This window comes from Tupaia chinensis, unplaced genomic scaffold (genome assembly GCF_000334495.1).
Source record: "Tupaia chinensis unplaced genomic scaffold, TupChi_1.0 Scaffold144624_1, whole genome shotgun sequence".
Lineage (NCBI taxonomy): Eukaryota > Metazoa > Chordata > Mammalia > Scandentia > Tupaiidae > Tupaia > Tupaia belangeri.
This window is the reverse complement of record NW_006204485.1, coordinates 1,547,537-1,563,009: the sequence shown is the minus strand read 5'-3', so window position 1 is coordinate 1,563,009 and position 15,473 is coordinate 1,547,537.

Here is a 15,473-nt window from a genome sequence, read left to right as displayed (position 1 = left end):
GCTATAGGGCCTGTGCGCTCGCCAGAAAGACAGAGAGAGACAGAAAGTGAGAAATCACCCCCCAGGGGAGATGGCCACGTCTCAATCTCTTCTCCTCTCTGGATCTTGGGCACGCACGCACACGCGCCCGGCGTGAGTTTAAGCCACTGGGTCCCGGACTCAAACTGCAGTCAACTACATGGGAGTTCAGCGACATAGCCATTACACTAACTGCTGGTCCCTCAGTTTTGCTTGTTTTGAACTTTACAGAATTATGTCTAATTATACCTTTTAGTCAACACTATATTTATGTGATTTATTCATGTTATTAATCTTCATTGCTTAGAATTTCATTGTATGAAGCTACCACATGTATCTATTATACTGCCAATGAACAGTTGTGTTGTTTTCAGTATTTCGTGATTATAGTGAGTGCTGCTGTGAACATTCTCACACATGCCTCCTGGTACATATGTATAGAAATTCCTGTTGGCATATTGGGAGGAGTGAAACTACTGGCTCTTAGAGTATGCAATTTGTACTCCAGACAACACCATAGAGAGTTCCTCATACCCTATACCTTCAATGATAGTATTTTCAGTCAACATTTTTGTATTCTGTGAGTTCTTTTCAAAGTTGTTTTAGTTTTTCTAGGTTGTTTGCATTTCTTTGTGAATTAAAAAATCTGTCTACAAGAATATCCTGCTGGAATTTTAGATGGTAATAGATTTAACCTATAGATCAGTTTGGGAAAGGTTTATCATCTATTACTGCTATGTATTTTTCTTTTGTATACACTGTAAACCCCACTATACATTGCTATGTGTTTTCTTTAATCAATTATTTAAAATACTTATTGGTATTGAGATAGTTCACATATCATAAAATTCAGTATTTTAAATTCTACAATTTAATGGTATATTCAAAGGCTGTACAATCATCACCAGTAATTCCAGAACATTTTCATTATCCACCAAAGATACCTCAAACCTGTTGGAGCCACTAGTTATCTTTTGAAGAGGTTATCCTGAGCCATTAAGGCTGAATTGGTGATGGCTAAGCCCCTCTACTGGATTGTCATACAGCCCACACTGATTGCAAATTTGCTGAAGGAAAAGGCTGAGCAGTATTCTGGTGAGAAACTGGAAGAGGGCTCTAAATTTTTGAAATCCAATGATGCTGTAACACTGCAGTTAAGGCCTCTGGCAAGCTCAGGTGTGTTGAGAGTGTCTTGGACTATCCCCTTCTAGGTTGTATTGTTGCTCATTACATGAGACAGACAGTGGCTGTGGGTGTTATCAAAGCAGTGTTATCAAAAGGTTGCTGAAGCTGGCAAGGCCACCAGGTCTGCCCAGAAACCTCTGAAGAATAAATATTCCTAGTTCTTGTCACCTTGGTCTTAATTGGCGCTGGAAGAATACTATTGAACTGTTCATATTTGGCTTTCAAATTCAATTGTAAAAGACTGGCTAATGATAATAGTGCATTGTAAAGCCTTCATAAAGAAAGGAGAATATTTTGTGGACCATTTTGTATGTGTGCAAGCATGGACATGTGTGAGTGTGGGTGTGTGTATGTGTGACAATTTTATGTTATCAGTGTTTTTCCATTTAAAAAATTTTAATGTATTTTCTTTTAAACATTCAATCACTATATATCACTTAGCTTGTAAAGTGAATTTCCCAACATGAATACATTTCATACCAGCCCAGTTGGGGATACTGGACACATCATCCACAGATCATAATCTATTTCTGTGTCCCATAAATGTCTTGCCTCTCTATTTTTCTCCTTCATGTCTTTCCTCACACTCCTCCCTCTCCCACTCTCTTTCCACACTGTATTTGATATCTATAACCATTTTCCATGTTTCTGTATCTTCTAATATTTTAGTTCAAAAGCAGTACTTCTTAATGCAAACAACTTGACCAGAAATCTGTCGTAGTTTTTATTTTTTATTTTTAAAAGTATGGTCTCACCACTTTGTAAGCCTTTTGCCCCAGCTTCCCAGTTAGGGCTAGAGATATGGGCCACCATGCCTGGATCTTTTTTAGACATTCTTGCTATATTTCTCTAGTCAGCCTTTAGCTTACAATCACCCTGACTCAGCCTCCCTGGGTTGCAGGGGTTACAGGCACATTCAACTGAGATCAGCCTTTTCAGTTACACTACACTGGGTATTGAACCTGGGCTTCCCAAGTAGTCCCAGCCTTCAGAGCATAGCATCCTGGTAGGACATAGTACCCTGAATGGATCAGACACGGAATTTTAAGACTCATTAAAATAACATGTAATGAGCAAGATCAAATTATATTTACTTATATAGATATCTCTTTCAATGCTGTTCTTTCACGTAGACCCACATTTCTATCTGGTATCACTTACCTTCTGCCTGAAGCAAATCCTTGAATATTTCTTGTAATGTAAGTCTGCTCATGTTAAACTTTTTCAGCTGTTTTGTTTTCATTTTGAAAGCTATTTTCACTCAGTAGATCATTCTAGGTTAATGATTTTTTAGTATTTTTAAGATGTTGGTCAACTCTATTCTTGTTTGCATTGCTTCAGATGAGAAATCTGTGGTAATACTTTGAACCCTGTATGTAACATGCCTTTTTGAAAAACCTTGTGGCTTTTTAGGTATTTTGATTATGAGGTATTTTGGCATAGTTTTCCTCCTGTTTCTCGCACTTGTGTTTCTTGACTTAGCAAATTTGGATAACTTTCAAATTTTTTTTATTCCCTTTTCCTTTCTCATTTTCCTCTGGGACTCCAATTAGATGTTTTTCAGGCTGTATACTGCTGTCCCACAGGATGTAGTTGGTCTTTATTTTCTTTCCTTTGTTATTTTTGGGTTTCTTTTTCTGTGTGTTTCATTTTTGAGTGTTTCTAGTCAGATGTACTCAGGTTAACTAATCTTTTCTACTTTTGTTAACCCGCTCTTGACCCCATCCAGTACATTTTCTTTTAAGACCTTGCAGTTTTTAATCTTTAAAATTCAATTTGAGTCTTTTAAATATATCCCATACTTGTATTTGATTTTTCATCACATGGAAAATTATAATAATTGTTTTAGTATCTTTGCTAATTCTAACATTTGTATTAGTTTCGAGTAGATTTTGATGGATTTTTACTCTCATTATGTGCTATATTTTCTTTTTTCCCCTGATACTTGGTAATCTGCTAGTCACAGATATTGTGGCATTTATTTTGTTGGGTACGGAATATTTTCATATTTTGTATTCTTGATCTTTATTCTGGGATGCAATTAGGTTTATTATCATGAAGTCTAAGTTTGGAAGCTACATATTATTCATTTGTTTAGTGCTTGCTGAGTACATTATGTCATACTGGCTTAGATGATAAAAGTCTAGTGATAATCGGTGCTCTTACCCTTTTCTTAGAGGATACAGGTTTAGGACACTTCAACTGCAATTATGTCTTCTCTTGATTTATTGGTCATTTTTCTCATGTAAAAAAATATATTTTAATCTATAGAAGATAATTATTGTTTTACAATAACTATTTTTGTAGTCAGTGTTTATTTAGGTCTATAAATATATTTACTATTTTTACCCAGCTAGATACTTATATTTTAACATTTTTATAGTGTTTTAAAATTAATTTTATTATTGATTACATATGTCAGTCATATTTTTGGAGTCTCATTCTTAGGAAGGCCTTCTCACACAAAGTTTATAAAAATATTGTTTTTGTTTAATTGTAGAGTGTGTGTGTGATTGCTGGAGAGAGAGAGAGAGAGAGACCCACCTAATGGGATGTGGTCATGTTGTAATCCCTTCTCCATTTTGCCATCGAATCAGGATTTTCGACATGCGTGCACATGTACCCAGCATTGTTTTCAAGGTACTGTGGCTGGGATTTGAACCAAAGTCAGAGTTATTCATGTGGGTCTGACATTTTTAACTGCTAGGCTACCAGGGCTGGCCTTGCCTATATATTTTTTTAATAAATCTTTTTGTAATACAATTCATCCAGATTTATTTTATATAATGTAAAGATAAGGTCATGACCTTAATATTTTTTCTAGGTGGTTATCATTTGATTCACTACTAGTTATAAAATATGCATCCTTTTCCTCTGGTTTGACATATATTATATATAATTAATATATAATTGTTTCATCCTAAACATGGGTCATCTATTTTCTTAGATCAGTGCCACAATTGTTTTAATTACTGTAAAATACAATAATTAATATGGAACTTTAGTGTGACAAAAACATTGCTTTATATTCTGTAATGATGGGCCATTGCAATTGGATGGGAATCTGATTTATCTAGCTCTTTTACTCACCAAACATAACCTGAGAGAGTAAGCAACAGGGCTCTCTGGACAAAACTGTGATATAGGTAAGAGATGTGGTCCTTTCTCTTTTCTTCTGAACAATGCTTCCATATTTCTGTGATTCAAAGATCTTCATATTATACAAGGTTACCTAAATCTCTCCTTAACTGGTCTCTTGAAATAATGTTTTCTCAAACCCATTTTTTAATAATTGCCACAAAATTGTATTCTCACATGTCTCTGTATTAGAAAGACTCTGAGAAAATAATTTCTGTTAAGGCATTGGTGACTGATAGAAGTTTAACGAAGTCATAGGAAATGAATGGCATTAAACTAATGTGTATACAGGAGATCCTGCACCTAAAATAAGTGATGGTATACCTTTTTGCAGATTCTAGACTTGATGACCTCAGCTCAGCACTCCAGGAGCCACAGACACTTCATTGTGTTCGTCATGTGGGTTGGAATTAGTTTCTTACCCCTGGATACTATTCTCTTTTCCTAAGAGAATCAGGTACTAGAGAAATGGAGCTACGATGGTGGCTCTGTTAGTTTCCTAGGGCTGCCACAACAAAGGACCAAAGACTCACTTAAAACAACATAAATTTATTGTCTCATTGTCTGAAGGCTAGAAGTTCAAAATCAAGGTGTCATCAGGGCCATGCTTTCTCTGACAGCTCTAGGAGAGACTCCTTGTTTTTTTTTTTGGTCATCTTGTATGTCTTCACATCATCTTCCCTGTGTATCTGTATCTGTCCAAATTTCCCCTTTTTATGAGAACATCAATTATATTGAATTAGAGCCCATCTTAATGACCTCATTTTAACTCAATTATGTCTGTAAAGACTCTCTTTCAAAATATGATAATGTCTTCAGTACAACACTTTAATTTTTTAGCGGGAGGAAGTTAGTGGAGAACGGAAGAAGGGAACACGATTAAACCCTTACAGTGACACTCAAGTACAGTTGCAGGTGGAAACCTGCTTATCTAGGTGTAGGAGCAGCCTTGTCAGAGTTAACCAGTCCTGCACTACAAACTTCACATTTTCAGCATTGAAGATAGCCATTATTATATGTGTGGTTAAATAAATTCTGAGTTGAAGGTCACAGTCCAAAATTAAACTTCATGATTTGCTGAGGATTGAACAGGATTATTTTACCTTTAACTTATTTAATTCTGTTTTAAAGAGATCTTCAGGCACTGTGTATGTCACACTGGATTTCCCCATATCTTTCATTGTAGACACAGCAATACAAACAAAATCTTGATCTGCACATGTGGTCACAGTCTAGAACAAATGTTTGTTTTTAATGGACTTGAGCTGTTCTTAAATGTATGAAGGAAGAATCCAGTACTTCTGTATTGACTTTTTCATTTCACAAATGATAGGTCAACTGAAGTTTATGAGCATAGGCTCAACATGCTTTATATGTAATTTGACTTTATCTATGGAAAATGAACAAAGTCAGGAAGTAAATCATGTAGTAAGAAATCATATTCACTAGGCATTGGCAGAGTTTTTTTTTTTTTTGTCAGCAGATTAGTTGCTTCACAGTTTTAAAAAAGAACTTATTAGACTACATTATGAGGGATTAACTTATTCCTTATCTGAAATAGGCATAACCTAATTTTATTATTGGTGCAGAATAAATGTGCTCAGTCTTGAAAGATGTGCTCACACAGGAATAGATGAAAATAGCTTTAGGGAACCAGCAGTTAGCGTAATGGCTATGTCGCTGGATTCCCACGTAGTCGACCGCGGTTCGCATCCCGAACCCAGTGGCTTAGAACTCACGCCGGGTGCATGTGCGTGTGTGCCCAAGATCCCAAGAGGAGAATGGAGGAGAAGGGATTGCGGCATAACCATCCCCTCTGGGGGGTGATTTCTCGCTTTCTGTCTCTATGTCTCTCTCTGTCTGTCTGGCGAGTGCACATGCCCTATAGCAAAAACTTTTCAAAAAAAAAAAAGTAAAAAAAAAAAAATTGAAAATAGCTTTTAGTTTGAACCATTTGATGCTATTTGGGGAAAACATTTCAGGTGATTAGTTAGACACTTGGGTGATGCTGCCCAGCTACTTGCTGTTTCTTCAGTAAATGTAAGTTTGAGGCCTAAAAGGCAAGCATCATGGCTTAGTGGATAAAGGGACCCAGATACCACATGACCAACCGTGGTTTGACTCCTGGCCCTCATGGCTTAAAAAAATGGGTGTGCGCCTCAAATCTTGACAGGAGGGAGAAATGGAGGAAAAGGGATCTTGGTATGACCATGCCTCATTGGAAGTAGTCCCCCTTCCCCCACCCTATCTCTGGTGAGTACATGTGCCCTATGGTCATTGAAGAAAAGTTCAAAAAAATAAATGCACTATTATTTTTCTTTATTAGGAAATTGGGACAGAAGACTGCCCTGTACTAGACACATTAACACTAACTATAAATGATCAAAATGGGACACACTTGGTGAACTTGTTAGATGCTAGGTGTTTTGTCAAGGCCTTTACATGGATTATTTTATTTAAGCCTCAAAATTAACATTGAAGGTATATAGTTATTCAAGTCTATTATTACAGAGAAAATCGCAATTTTCACTTAGATCACAGTTGGTGATCTGTGGACTCACAATGGGACAGTCCCTTAACCACAACAGCACATTGAGGTTTCTCATTCTGCAGAAGGTTTGGGTGGGCAATTAACTTAAAGAGTTGTTTGGCCATTTAATAGTACAGGCAAGGAGGCTGTCTGGCATAGTGGGAGTCATGACACTTTGGAGTTACATAGTCCTAAATTCAAATTTTGGTGCTGTCTCTGTGTTCTTTCTTAAACTTTCTCATTTTAAAACAAGGGTAGTGATACGTCACTTGCAGCATTGTGAGGATTAATTTAGATTATAATAGTACATTTAATAACATTTTATAATTAAAAACACAATTAATTTTGCAACAACATTAGTTTCCTATACATTCTCTCAAATCTCTCTCCATCCTCCCACCTTATTTTTTCTGGTTTCTTGATCATGTAACTTGATTTCCATCATTCTAAACTAAAACCTAGTTCCTTGAAAAAAAAATGTAATTCTCTTTTCTGTCACCCTACAGAAGAGAAAACCTACAATGTCTAATTACGTCAGCATTTTAAATAAAGACACTTTTGTGGACAGACATTAATGCAAGATTAATTAGAGGAAAAGGTCACAGATATTCCAAAAGCACATATTCAGATAAGGAGCTCTTATCCTAGGGAGTCACTTAAGTAACTTGGAACGGAAGGAGCTCTGATATTATTTCCTTCTTTTTCACCTTAATCTGTGCCTGTTTCAGAAGGGTCATTCATTGGCTCTTCTTGGGCCACCTTCTGCACGATCAGAAATTAAGCTTGGTCCTATTTCCTAATCTCAGAATGATAGAAAAGGCCACAGGTCCTTGCTTTAATTTTACAAAACTCTGTAGTCCAACGTAGACAATTAAGTTGACAATAGAAAAGGTTTAAAAAATCATTTTAGATTTTTCTATTGTTAAGTCTTTATTGAAGACACTATTTTGAAAAAATAAAAATCCTCTTTTAATTAAGAGTACCATGCATGGTACTTTTAAAAACTGAGCTGCACAGATCGCGATTTTTATTTTAACGGCGTCAAAATTAGCGAATTGACTTATATATGGCTCTCACGTAGTGTTCTGTGATTTTTTTTTTCCCCTGCAGAGTTGTTATGTATGCATGCTCACTAGTTCCATTGTTTGACTCACAAATATCTATCTTTGGTTTCAAAATGTGTGTATAAGCATTGCTGGGTGGTACTAACCATCTGCAGTTTGCTTTGTTTCTTAATAAGGAAATGGCATTGAGTGGTCAACAATTAATTGCTTAGCAACATAGAATTTCCAAGCAAACGGCTGCTTTCCAGAATTCAAGTAAAGAAAACCCATCTATGTATTTGGTCTATGACTAGGGTAGACTTTTCTACTCATAGCTCTTCTTAACAGCAATGGATGCCAGCAGGTTTATGACTCTGTCTCTAGAGTTATTGCCCCAAGGAAAAATATTTCAATTGTAGCTATCTCTGTGAGATATCTCTATAAAGACTTTTTTATTTTGTTCTTTGAAATGTTGCTGTCAGTGTACTAACCTTTCTTGTGACCAGTGCTGTCAGTGATGTAGAGAGAAGAGGTGTAGCTATTTCAGTTAAGATTTTTAAATGGGATATTAAATGAAAGCAGATCTGCTGGAGACCCTACCAATATCCAACACTCAAGCATTTTCCAGTATCTATACATTGCCAGAAAAATAAATATTTGAGATAATCTATAGTATCTTTGGACTTTGCTCCAGGATTTTTCACCCAAAGACAGGAATACAGTCCCGAACATTCTCTACACTGGTTTGATGATCTATGAAAGTCTTAATTTAGACACGTTGTACAAACAAGCACTATCTTCCCAAACATACATTACTTGAGAAGTGCAATTCAAGAAAAATGTGGTGCAAACTGTTACATTGGTGTAAACATGTGAAAATGATAAATGGAGCAGACAGCTAAAGCTTCACTCTGCTCAACATTATATATATAGTTTTTGGTGAGGTTATCTTTAGTACCTAACCTGTAATGTTTCTTAACGAGGCTCACTATTCTGAATCTTTTTTGGGGGTGTTCTTGGAGTTTTCAGTTATCCTTTAGACACATAGAATTACTACTCTTCTAAGGCTTGTCTGAAGAGGCGCTGGCTTTTCTCATTCTTAATGCAACAGCAGTAAGAACAATATTTAGCACTTATGAGGCTCCAGTTCTCAGTTTCAAAGCACTTTACAAATATCAATTAATTGCCCTGAATGGGGAGCTTTGCAGCTGCTAGGAGAAAAAAGAGCACACGGTGATGGTGATTGGCTCATTATCATTTACAGCTGTTGAAAATGTTCTTCAAAGAAATAATTACAGATCTTCATATATATTTAAAGAAAAGAGGAGCAGGCGCAAGACTACTAAGGGTCGTCTTTAACAAATGACTTCCCATACTGTTTTGAGAGCAGCGCTTTATTGCAATTATCTTCCCCTGGACAAAAAGAAGAAAAGCACTACAATACCCTTTAAGAAAACGCAATATAGTAAATCCTCTTTGGGAAAATAATAGCAATCTCATCACTTTTCATTTTTGATTTGTTTAGAGTTTTTGTTGGTCAATAGTTGGATGCTGCTGGACTTTGACTGACGCAGACTTATTTACTGTCTGATCCAGTGCTGACTTTGTCCAGCTTTAATTATGCATGAAAATAGAACAAATAGACAATAATTGATAGTGCTTCTTGCATTGTTTTCCACAGAGTTTTATCACCACAAGGGGCCCAAAAGAAACCATCCAAACTGTCTCTCTGTCACCAAGAAGAAATACAGGCAGCTCAGGCTATGGTAATATTTCCTTCTTTTCATTTTCTTTTGCACTCGTGTGTGTGTGTGTGTGTGTGTGTGTGTGTCTTCCCTTCTCTTTTATATAATGTGGATCTCCTGGTTGGGCAGATAAGCTGCTAATTCTATTAATTTTCTTATCAAAATCAGCAAGGTAACTGAAGCTTCCAATTTAGTGATTTATTATCCTGAGCAAGCTGTGCGGAGTGTGCCTTTCATATTCTTTAATTGGCACTAGAGGGGAAGAGACTTTCAAGGGAGATGCACTCAGCTAACCGGTTCCATTTCAATTGACTATTGAGCAAACAAATGGAGGGTCCTTTCATTGGCTTAAATCATTTAAAATGATAAAGCTTGCAATTCTGCATTTGAATATATGCCAGTGGATATCTGTGCACGAGATGCTGACCCCTTAGACATTAAAATATGAGCATAATAACATCCCTCTATAGGATTTGCTATCAATAAAACATCCAAGTGGGATATGTTAATTGACATGCAAAAGGCCAAAATTGATCACATATGTAATCTGACCCTTATTATTACACCATTCTCAAAGACCCTGGAAATAAACCTCTCTCCTTTGCACGCTGAATGCTGAGTTCTTTTGTGTGTGAAAGTTGACTGGGTAAGCAGTGGACTCTTGTATTTAAGCACAGGAATATAAGCTAGTGTCAAAGGCAGGGATGTGATCCACTGCAAAGAAAAGAAAAAAAAAAACAGTGGTGAGGAGCGGATGCTAGGGGTGAGTGGAGCTGATGGAGATGGAGAAGGGAGACTAGGTTTGGGGTAGGAAAAGTAACCCTTTTCTATTTAGTGTCAATTGAAAATCTCAGAAAAGCTGTTCAGTTCCAAATATTACTCTCAGTAAAATAGAAACCTAGAGTGTAGGCATCCATTTTATTGTTTACCAGCACAATCTTCCTTTATAAAGTAAATTTTATATAATAATTACCATCAAGTAGTATAATGGCTACAAATAATATTACCTGTATTGCTCTGCTTAAATCTAAGAGCCAGACACTAATATCCCATTACACAGATGATACTTAGAGAGTCTTGAGTGGAGAAATAACTTGTCTGGTTTCACTTGGTTGGAAAGTGCTCAAGCTCAGATTTGAATTCAGAACCATGAGATATGGGACTCTGTTTTCTAATCACTGTATTTTTTTCCTATAGACTTATATTTCTGGAAGACATAATATCTTTGACCTTTAAGTCTTAAGTATAAACCACACCATGAATTACACCTGTTCTAAACTCTTGAATTAGTTTCTGGTACTTAAAACTTCAAAGAAAACTTGTATTAAAAATTGAATCATTTATACTTATGATGTATTTTGTGGGAATGAATTTTTTTTGACAGTTTGGAACTTCTTTTCTAATTCCTTGGGATTCCACACTCTCACCCCATTTCCTGAGAGGAACAAGTGGGGGACTATTTTCGCTGGTAGAGTGCTGTCCATGGTGCCAATGGCCGGGGAATGTACTGCAAGAGTGTGCGGGATGATTTAGACATTTGTTTGGGCTTTTAATCTTTCCTCATCTACACGCACCACCAAAATAAAAACCAGTGAAGTATGTACCCTATAAATCTGCTTGTTCTCTCACTCCTCAGAAATATTTCAGAAAGAACTTGACACTTGTAATCAGAACTGGGCTTAGATGCTGCCTCTTTTTGATTCAGCGATCCTGCAGCCCTCTTCCATTTTAAACAGCATCAAAGCAGTAGAGGCTAGAAGGGCATAGGCTGCTGTCGGGAGGAAGTAAAATCTATTTATGTGAGATGAATTTTCCCGACTTCATGTGTGCAGATTATTGAGTGAAGAGAGCAAGTTGAGAGGGCAGTTAGTAACGTAGATTAGACAGGTGGGAGAAGCCGCCAAACTTCACAAGGGGTGCAACAAAAAGGGAGGAGTACGACAGCAGTGGTACAATGCAATTGCTCTTTGAGAGCAATCTCTGAAAGCACTCTAGAGAGAGACAGAAGGGGCTTACTAAGATTTTGGTGTAAAGAAAGACTATGTTGGAACTTTTTGAGAGAAAAAGAAAAGCAGCTTATAGTCACCATGGGCTCATTCTCTGAGATGCCAGGAGCTGTACAACACATGAGAGAAAAAGACAGTAGTTCAATCTGAAGATGGGGCATAAGACAGTGAGCCAAAGGAAGGGAAAGAAGACAAACCGTTTTTGATAATTATTACTATTTCTGAAGCACTGTGTGTCATGTACTTTGCTATGAGCTTTCTATGTATTACCTCATGCTTTTTTCTTTGTCATGTAGAGCACATGGGCAGACATGTGAAAGTGAGAGCAAGGAGCATCCTCTATAGGGTCTGGTCATGCCATGATCTTCTTTCAATCTTCAGCCCACTGGATCTTAGGCACTCACATATGCCTGTTGTGTTTCAAGCTGATCAGGCTGGGTGTTTGAATCATGGTCACCGTGTGGGATCTGTCTTCTCTTGAGCAGTGGATTACTGCTATGCCGTGGAGTCAATCCTATCTTATAAGACTCTCATTTCCATTTTATGCATGAGGAAATTGTCTGGTCCTCATCCCATGCTCTAAATTGTCTGGCAAGGATGAAATGTGATAAATTTTAGAATTTTTGTATATTAGTATAACACAAACTGTAAAAGCATACATACTATGGGTTAAAAAAAGCAAGTATGTATGTAAAAAAAAAGTTTGAGACATTCGATTTAGTGGTTTGAACAATGAACTAAGATGACGTAAACCCTGATTACTGATGGTATGATTTCAGCTAAGTCACAGAAGTTCTCTGATTTTCTGTGTAAGATGAAATACAGTATTTGCCATCTAGTCTACACAAATATTTTAAAAGTAAATCAGACAAAATAAGGAAAAGCTTAATTATGAAGAAAGGCATTTCCAGATAAGTTATTTAAGATTTTAAAGTGATCATATGCAGCTTTTTCAAGGATGGGTAATCCTTCATGAAACTAGTGAGGATAAAACTAGCTATATTTTCCATTTGCTTCCTTGTTTCCGTCTGTATCTTCTATGTACAAAGGTGACCTTGACTTCAAAGGGCAATAGGAATTGGATGTGCTATGAAAATGGGACTAGGAGATATATGGTCTTTCAGGAAAAGGTCATTACATACTGTACAGAAGCTCAACTTTTATTTTGATTAAATACTTTTTTCAGTGGGATTTACTAGTTAATTACTTCCTCAACTTTGTGGCTCTGCAAGGCTTACCTGATCTATAATGTCTACCAAAGGACTTAGAAGCCTCAAGGTTTGTGTGCTTTTATGTAAAATTATTAATATTAATAATAATTAACCATAAATGGTAACTAGGATGGGCCAGATGGCCTTTCCTTCTTTCAAAAACTTCTTTATGTTCTTAGCTAGTCAAAAGGTAGAGGTGATAATGCAAAGACACAAGTGACATTTTAAATTAAATTATTGATCTTGGAGTGAAGTTTAAATAATTCACTCAACAAGGGGACTGCCTTTCACGTGTGTCAGATTGTAAGCTCTAAATACCATCTGCTTATGTCAAAGGAAAACTTTTTGTCTGTCTGTAGTCATGCTGAGTTTGGGGCTCCTGTTGGCCTCATTTTTTAAGACCCTCATCCATTAATCACTGGTATTAGTTGGTATCATTGGTAATTAGTCTTTTCAGTTTCATCCAGATGGAATGTATAAATGATTAGATGTTCCCTGCCAGGCACACATGTAGATGATTCATGGGCCAATGGCATTTCCTATGCTCTATCCCTGATAAGAAAATAAGAAGAGTGTGCAGTTGGAAGGACTAACCACACTTTGTCTTAATTTGAACAACTACTGACTCTTACTTCTGGTGTATCTGGACACAGACAGGCTGAGTTAAAAAAATTAAAAAAAATATTTATTTGACATTCTTAATCCCCTTACCTCTTTTGTTTCCCTGTTCCACTCTTCTTTTTTTTTGGAGAGGTTTTTGCTACAGGGCGCGTGTACTCGCCAGCCAGACAGAGAGAGACATAGAGACAGAAAGCAAGAAATCACCCCCAAGAGGGGATGGTCATGCCGCAATCCCTTCTCCATTCTCCTCTCGGGATCTTGGGCATGCACGCACACACGCCTGGCATGAGTTTTAAGCCACCGGGTCTGGGACGTGAACCGCAGTCGACTATGTGGGAGTCCAGTGACATAGCCATTACGCTAACTGCTGGTTCCCTATTCCACTCTTCTTTAGTATCAGTAACATGTCATCTCCAAATCAGTCCTGCTTGCAGAAAATGTAGTATTGCCAGGGATTTCCTTGCTGTGACCAGTGGTAGGGCAGTTGGGGCTGATATCGGTGGGAAAGGTGACCAGATTAGATTTTTCTCAATGAGAACTTAACCTCGAATAAACATGTCATTCAGTTATAATCCTAACCTCAAGAACATGTGATCTCACATACGGCTAAAGGAAAGAACGTTGGTCATGAAGCTTAGACTCATTCTCTTATGTCTTTTTCTCATTGTTCACTTTTCTGGCAAAATCTTTCCCCCAGATAAAACTGTAATAGTGCCCATGTTTTTGTATGCTGTGTTTAAGCAGTAAAGCATTTCTTTAGGAAATAAGATGAAATATTGGTTAGACTATACATGTATTGTGTAGTTTTTTATGTGTAAGTTAGAAAAAATATAATTTTAACTTAATAAAAAATGGAAATTAATTGGCTTATATAAGTATAAAGTTAAGCATGTGGTGAAGCTTTAGGTGTGACTGGATCTATACATTCAGTGTCATAAGGGCTCTGTTTCTATCTCTAGCATGATGACAAGATAATACCTAGCAGCCTCAACTACGCTAAATTATCTTTATACTTTTAATAGTAATGAGAGGAAAAGAACATACTTCATGATTGTGGCAGGGAAATTTTTAGTCTGGACTCTGGCTCAGCTTGGGTTATGTGCTCTTTAAATAACCCAATTCTTGGTTCTGTGTCTCCTTGTAGAGGGGCCAGACTAGATCCAATGAACTCTCTTAGACTGAGCAGATATATAGTCTACTAGGGAAAAGGAGCAGCATCCATGTCAATAATTGAAACTCAAAAGTGTTCTTGAAACTGCTTGACATTCATACTACAACCTTGTTGTCTGAACTGTGCTTCTACCCCTGAAACTAACTATTTCTTACAATCTCCACTTTTATCAAACTTCTGACCCACTTCCACCTCACTTAAATGTTTTCTGTGACCTTCAGAGATGAATGGCCTTTCCTTCTATCTTATGAAGAAAGTTGAAGTCAACAGATGGAAAGCCCCACCATTAGTTTCCTCCTACCTACCAATTATGCAAATACCAAGGCTTATATATTTGCATCCATCCTCCTTCCTTCTGTTACATTGGAACATGGGCTCCTCTTTCTATTTATGGCCAATGCTATCATCTGTGCATTTTCCTGCCTCCTAATAACCGTGTACTAACCATCTCCTGATTTCTTTAATGTACATTCCACTTCGTTATCCTACTTGCAACATTCTCAGTCTCATTCTCTTTTACCTTTTCGTAAAACTACTCATGAATCAACATCCCTTTTCCAGCTACTATTCTAAAGGTTTCTTTCTTTCAAAACCAAAGTTATGAACGATGACAATTCTTGTTATTTCTTTTCTCACTTCCTACTTTTCCCTCAACCCACTCTAGGTTATTTTTGACCGAAATAGAAAGCCTGATTCTATCTCTTCTGTTTAAAATTTTTCAGTGTCTTTCCATTGCTCTTAAGATAGAAATTCGAGTTCTCAAAATGGCTTAGAAGGCCCTGGACAGCCAGCTTCCATGGAAGTC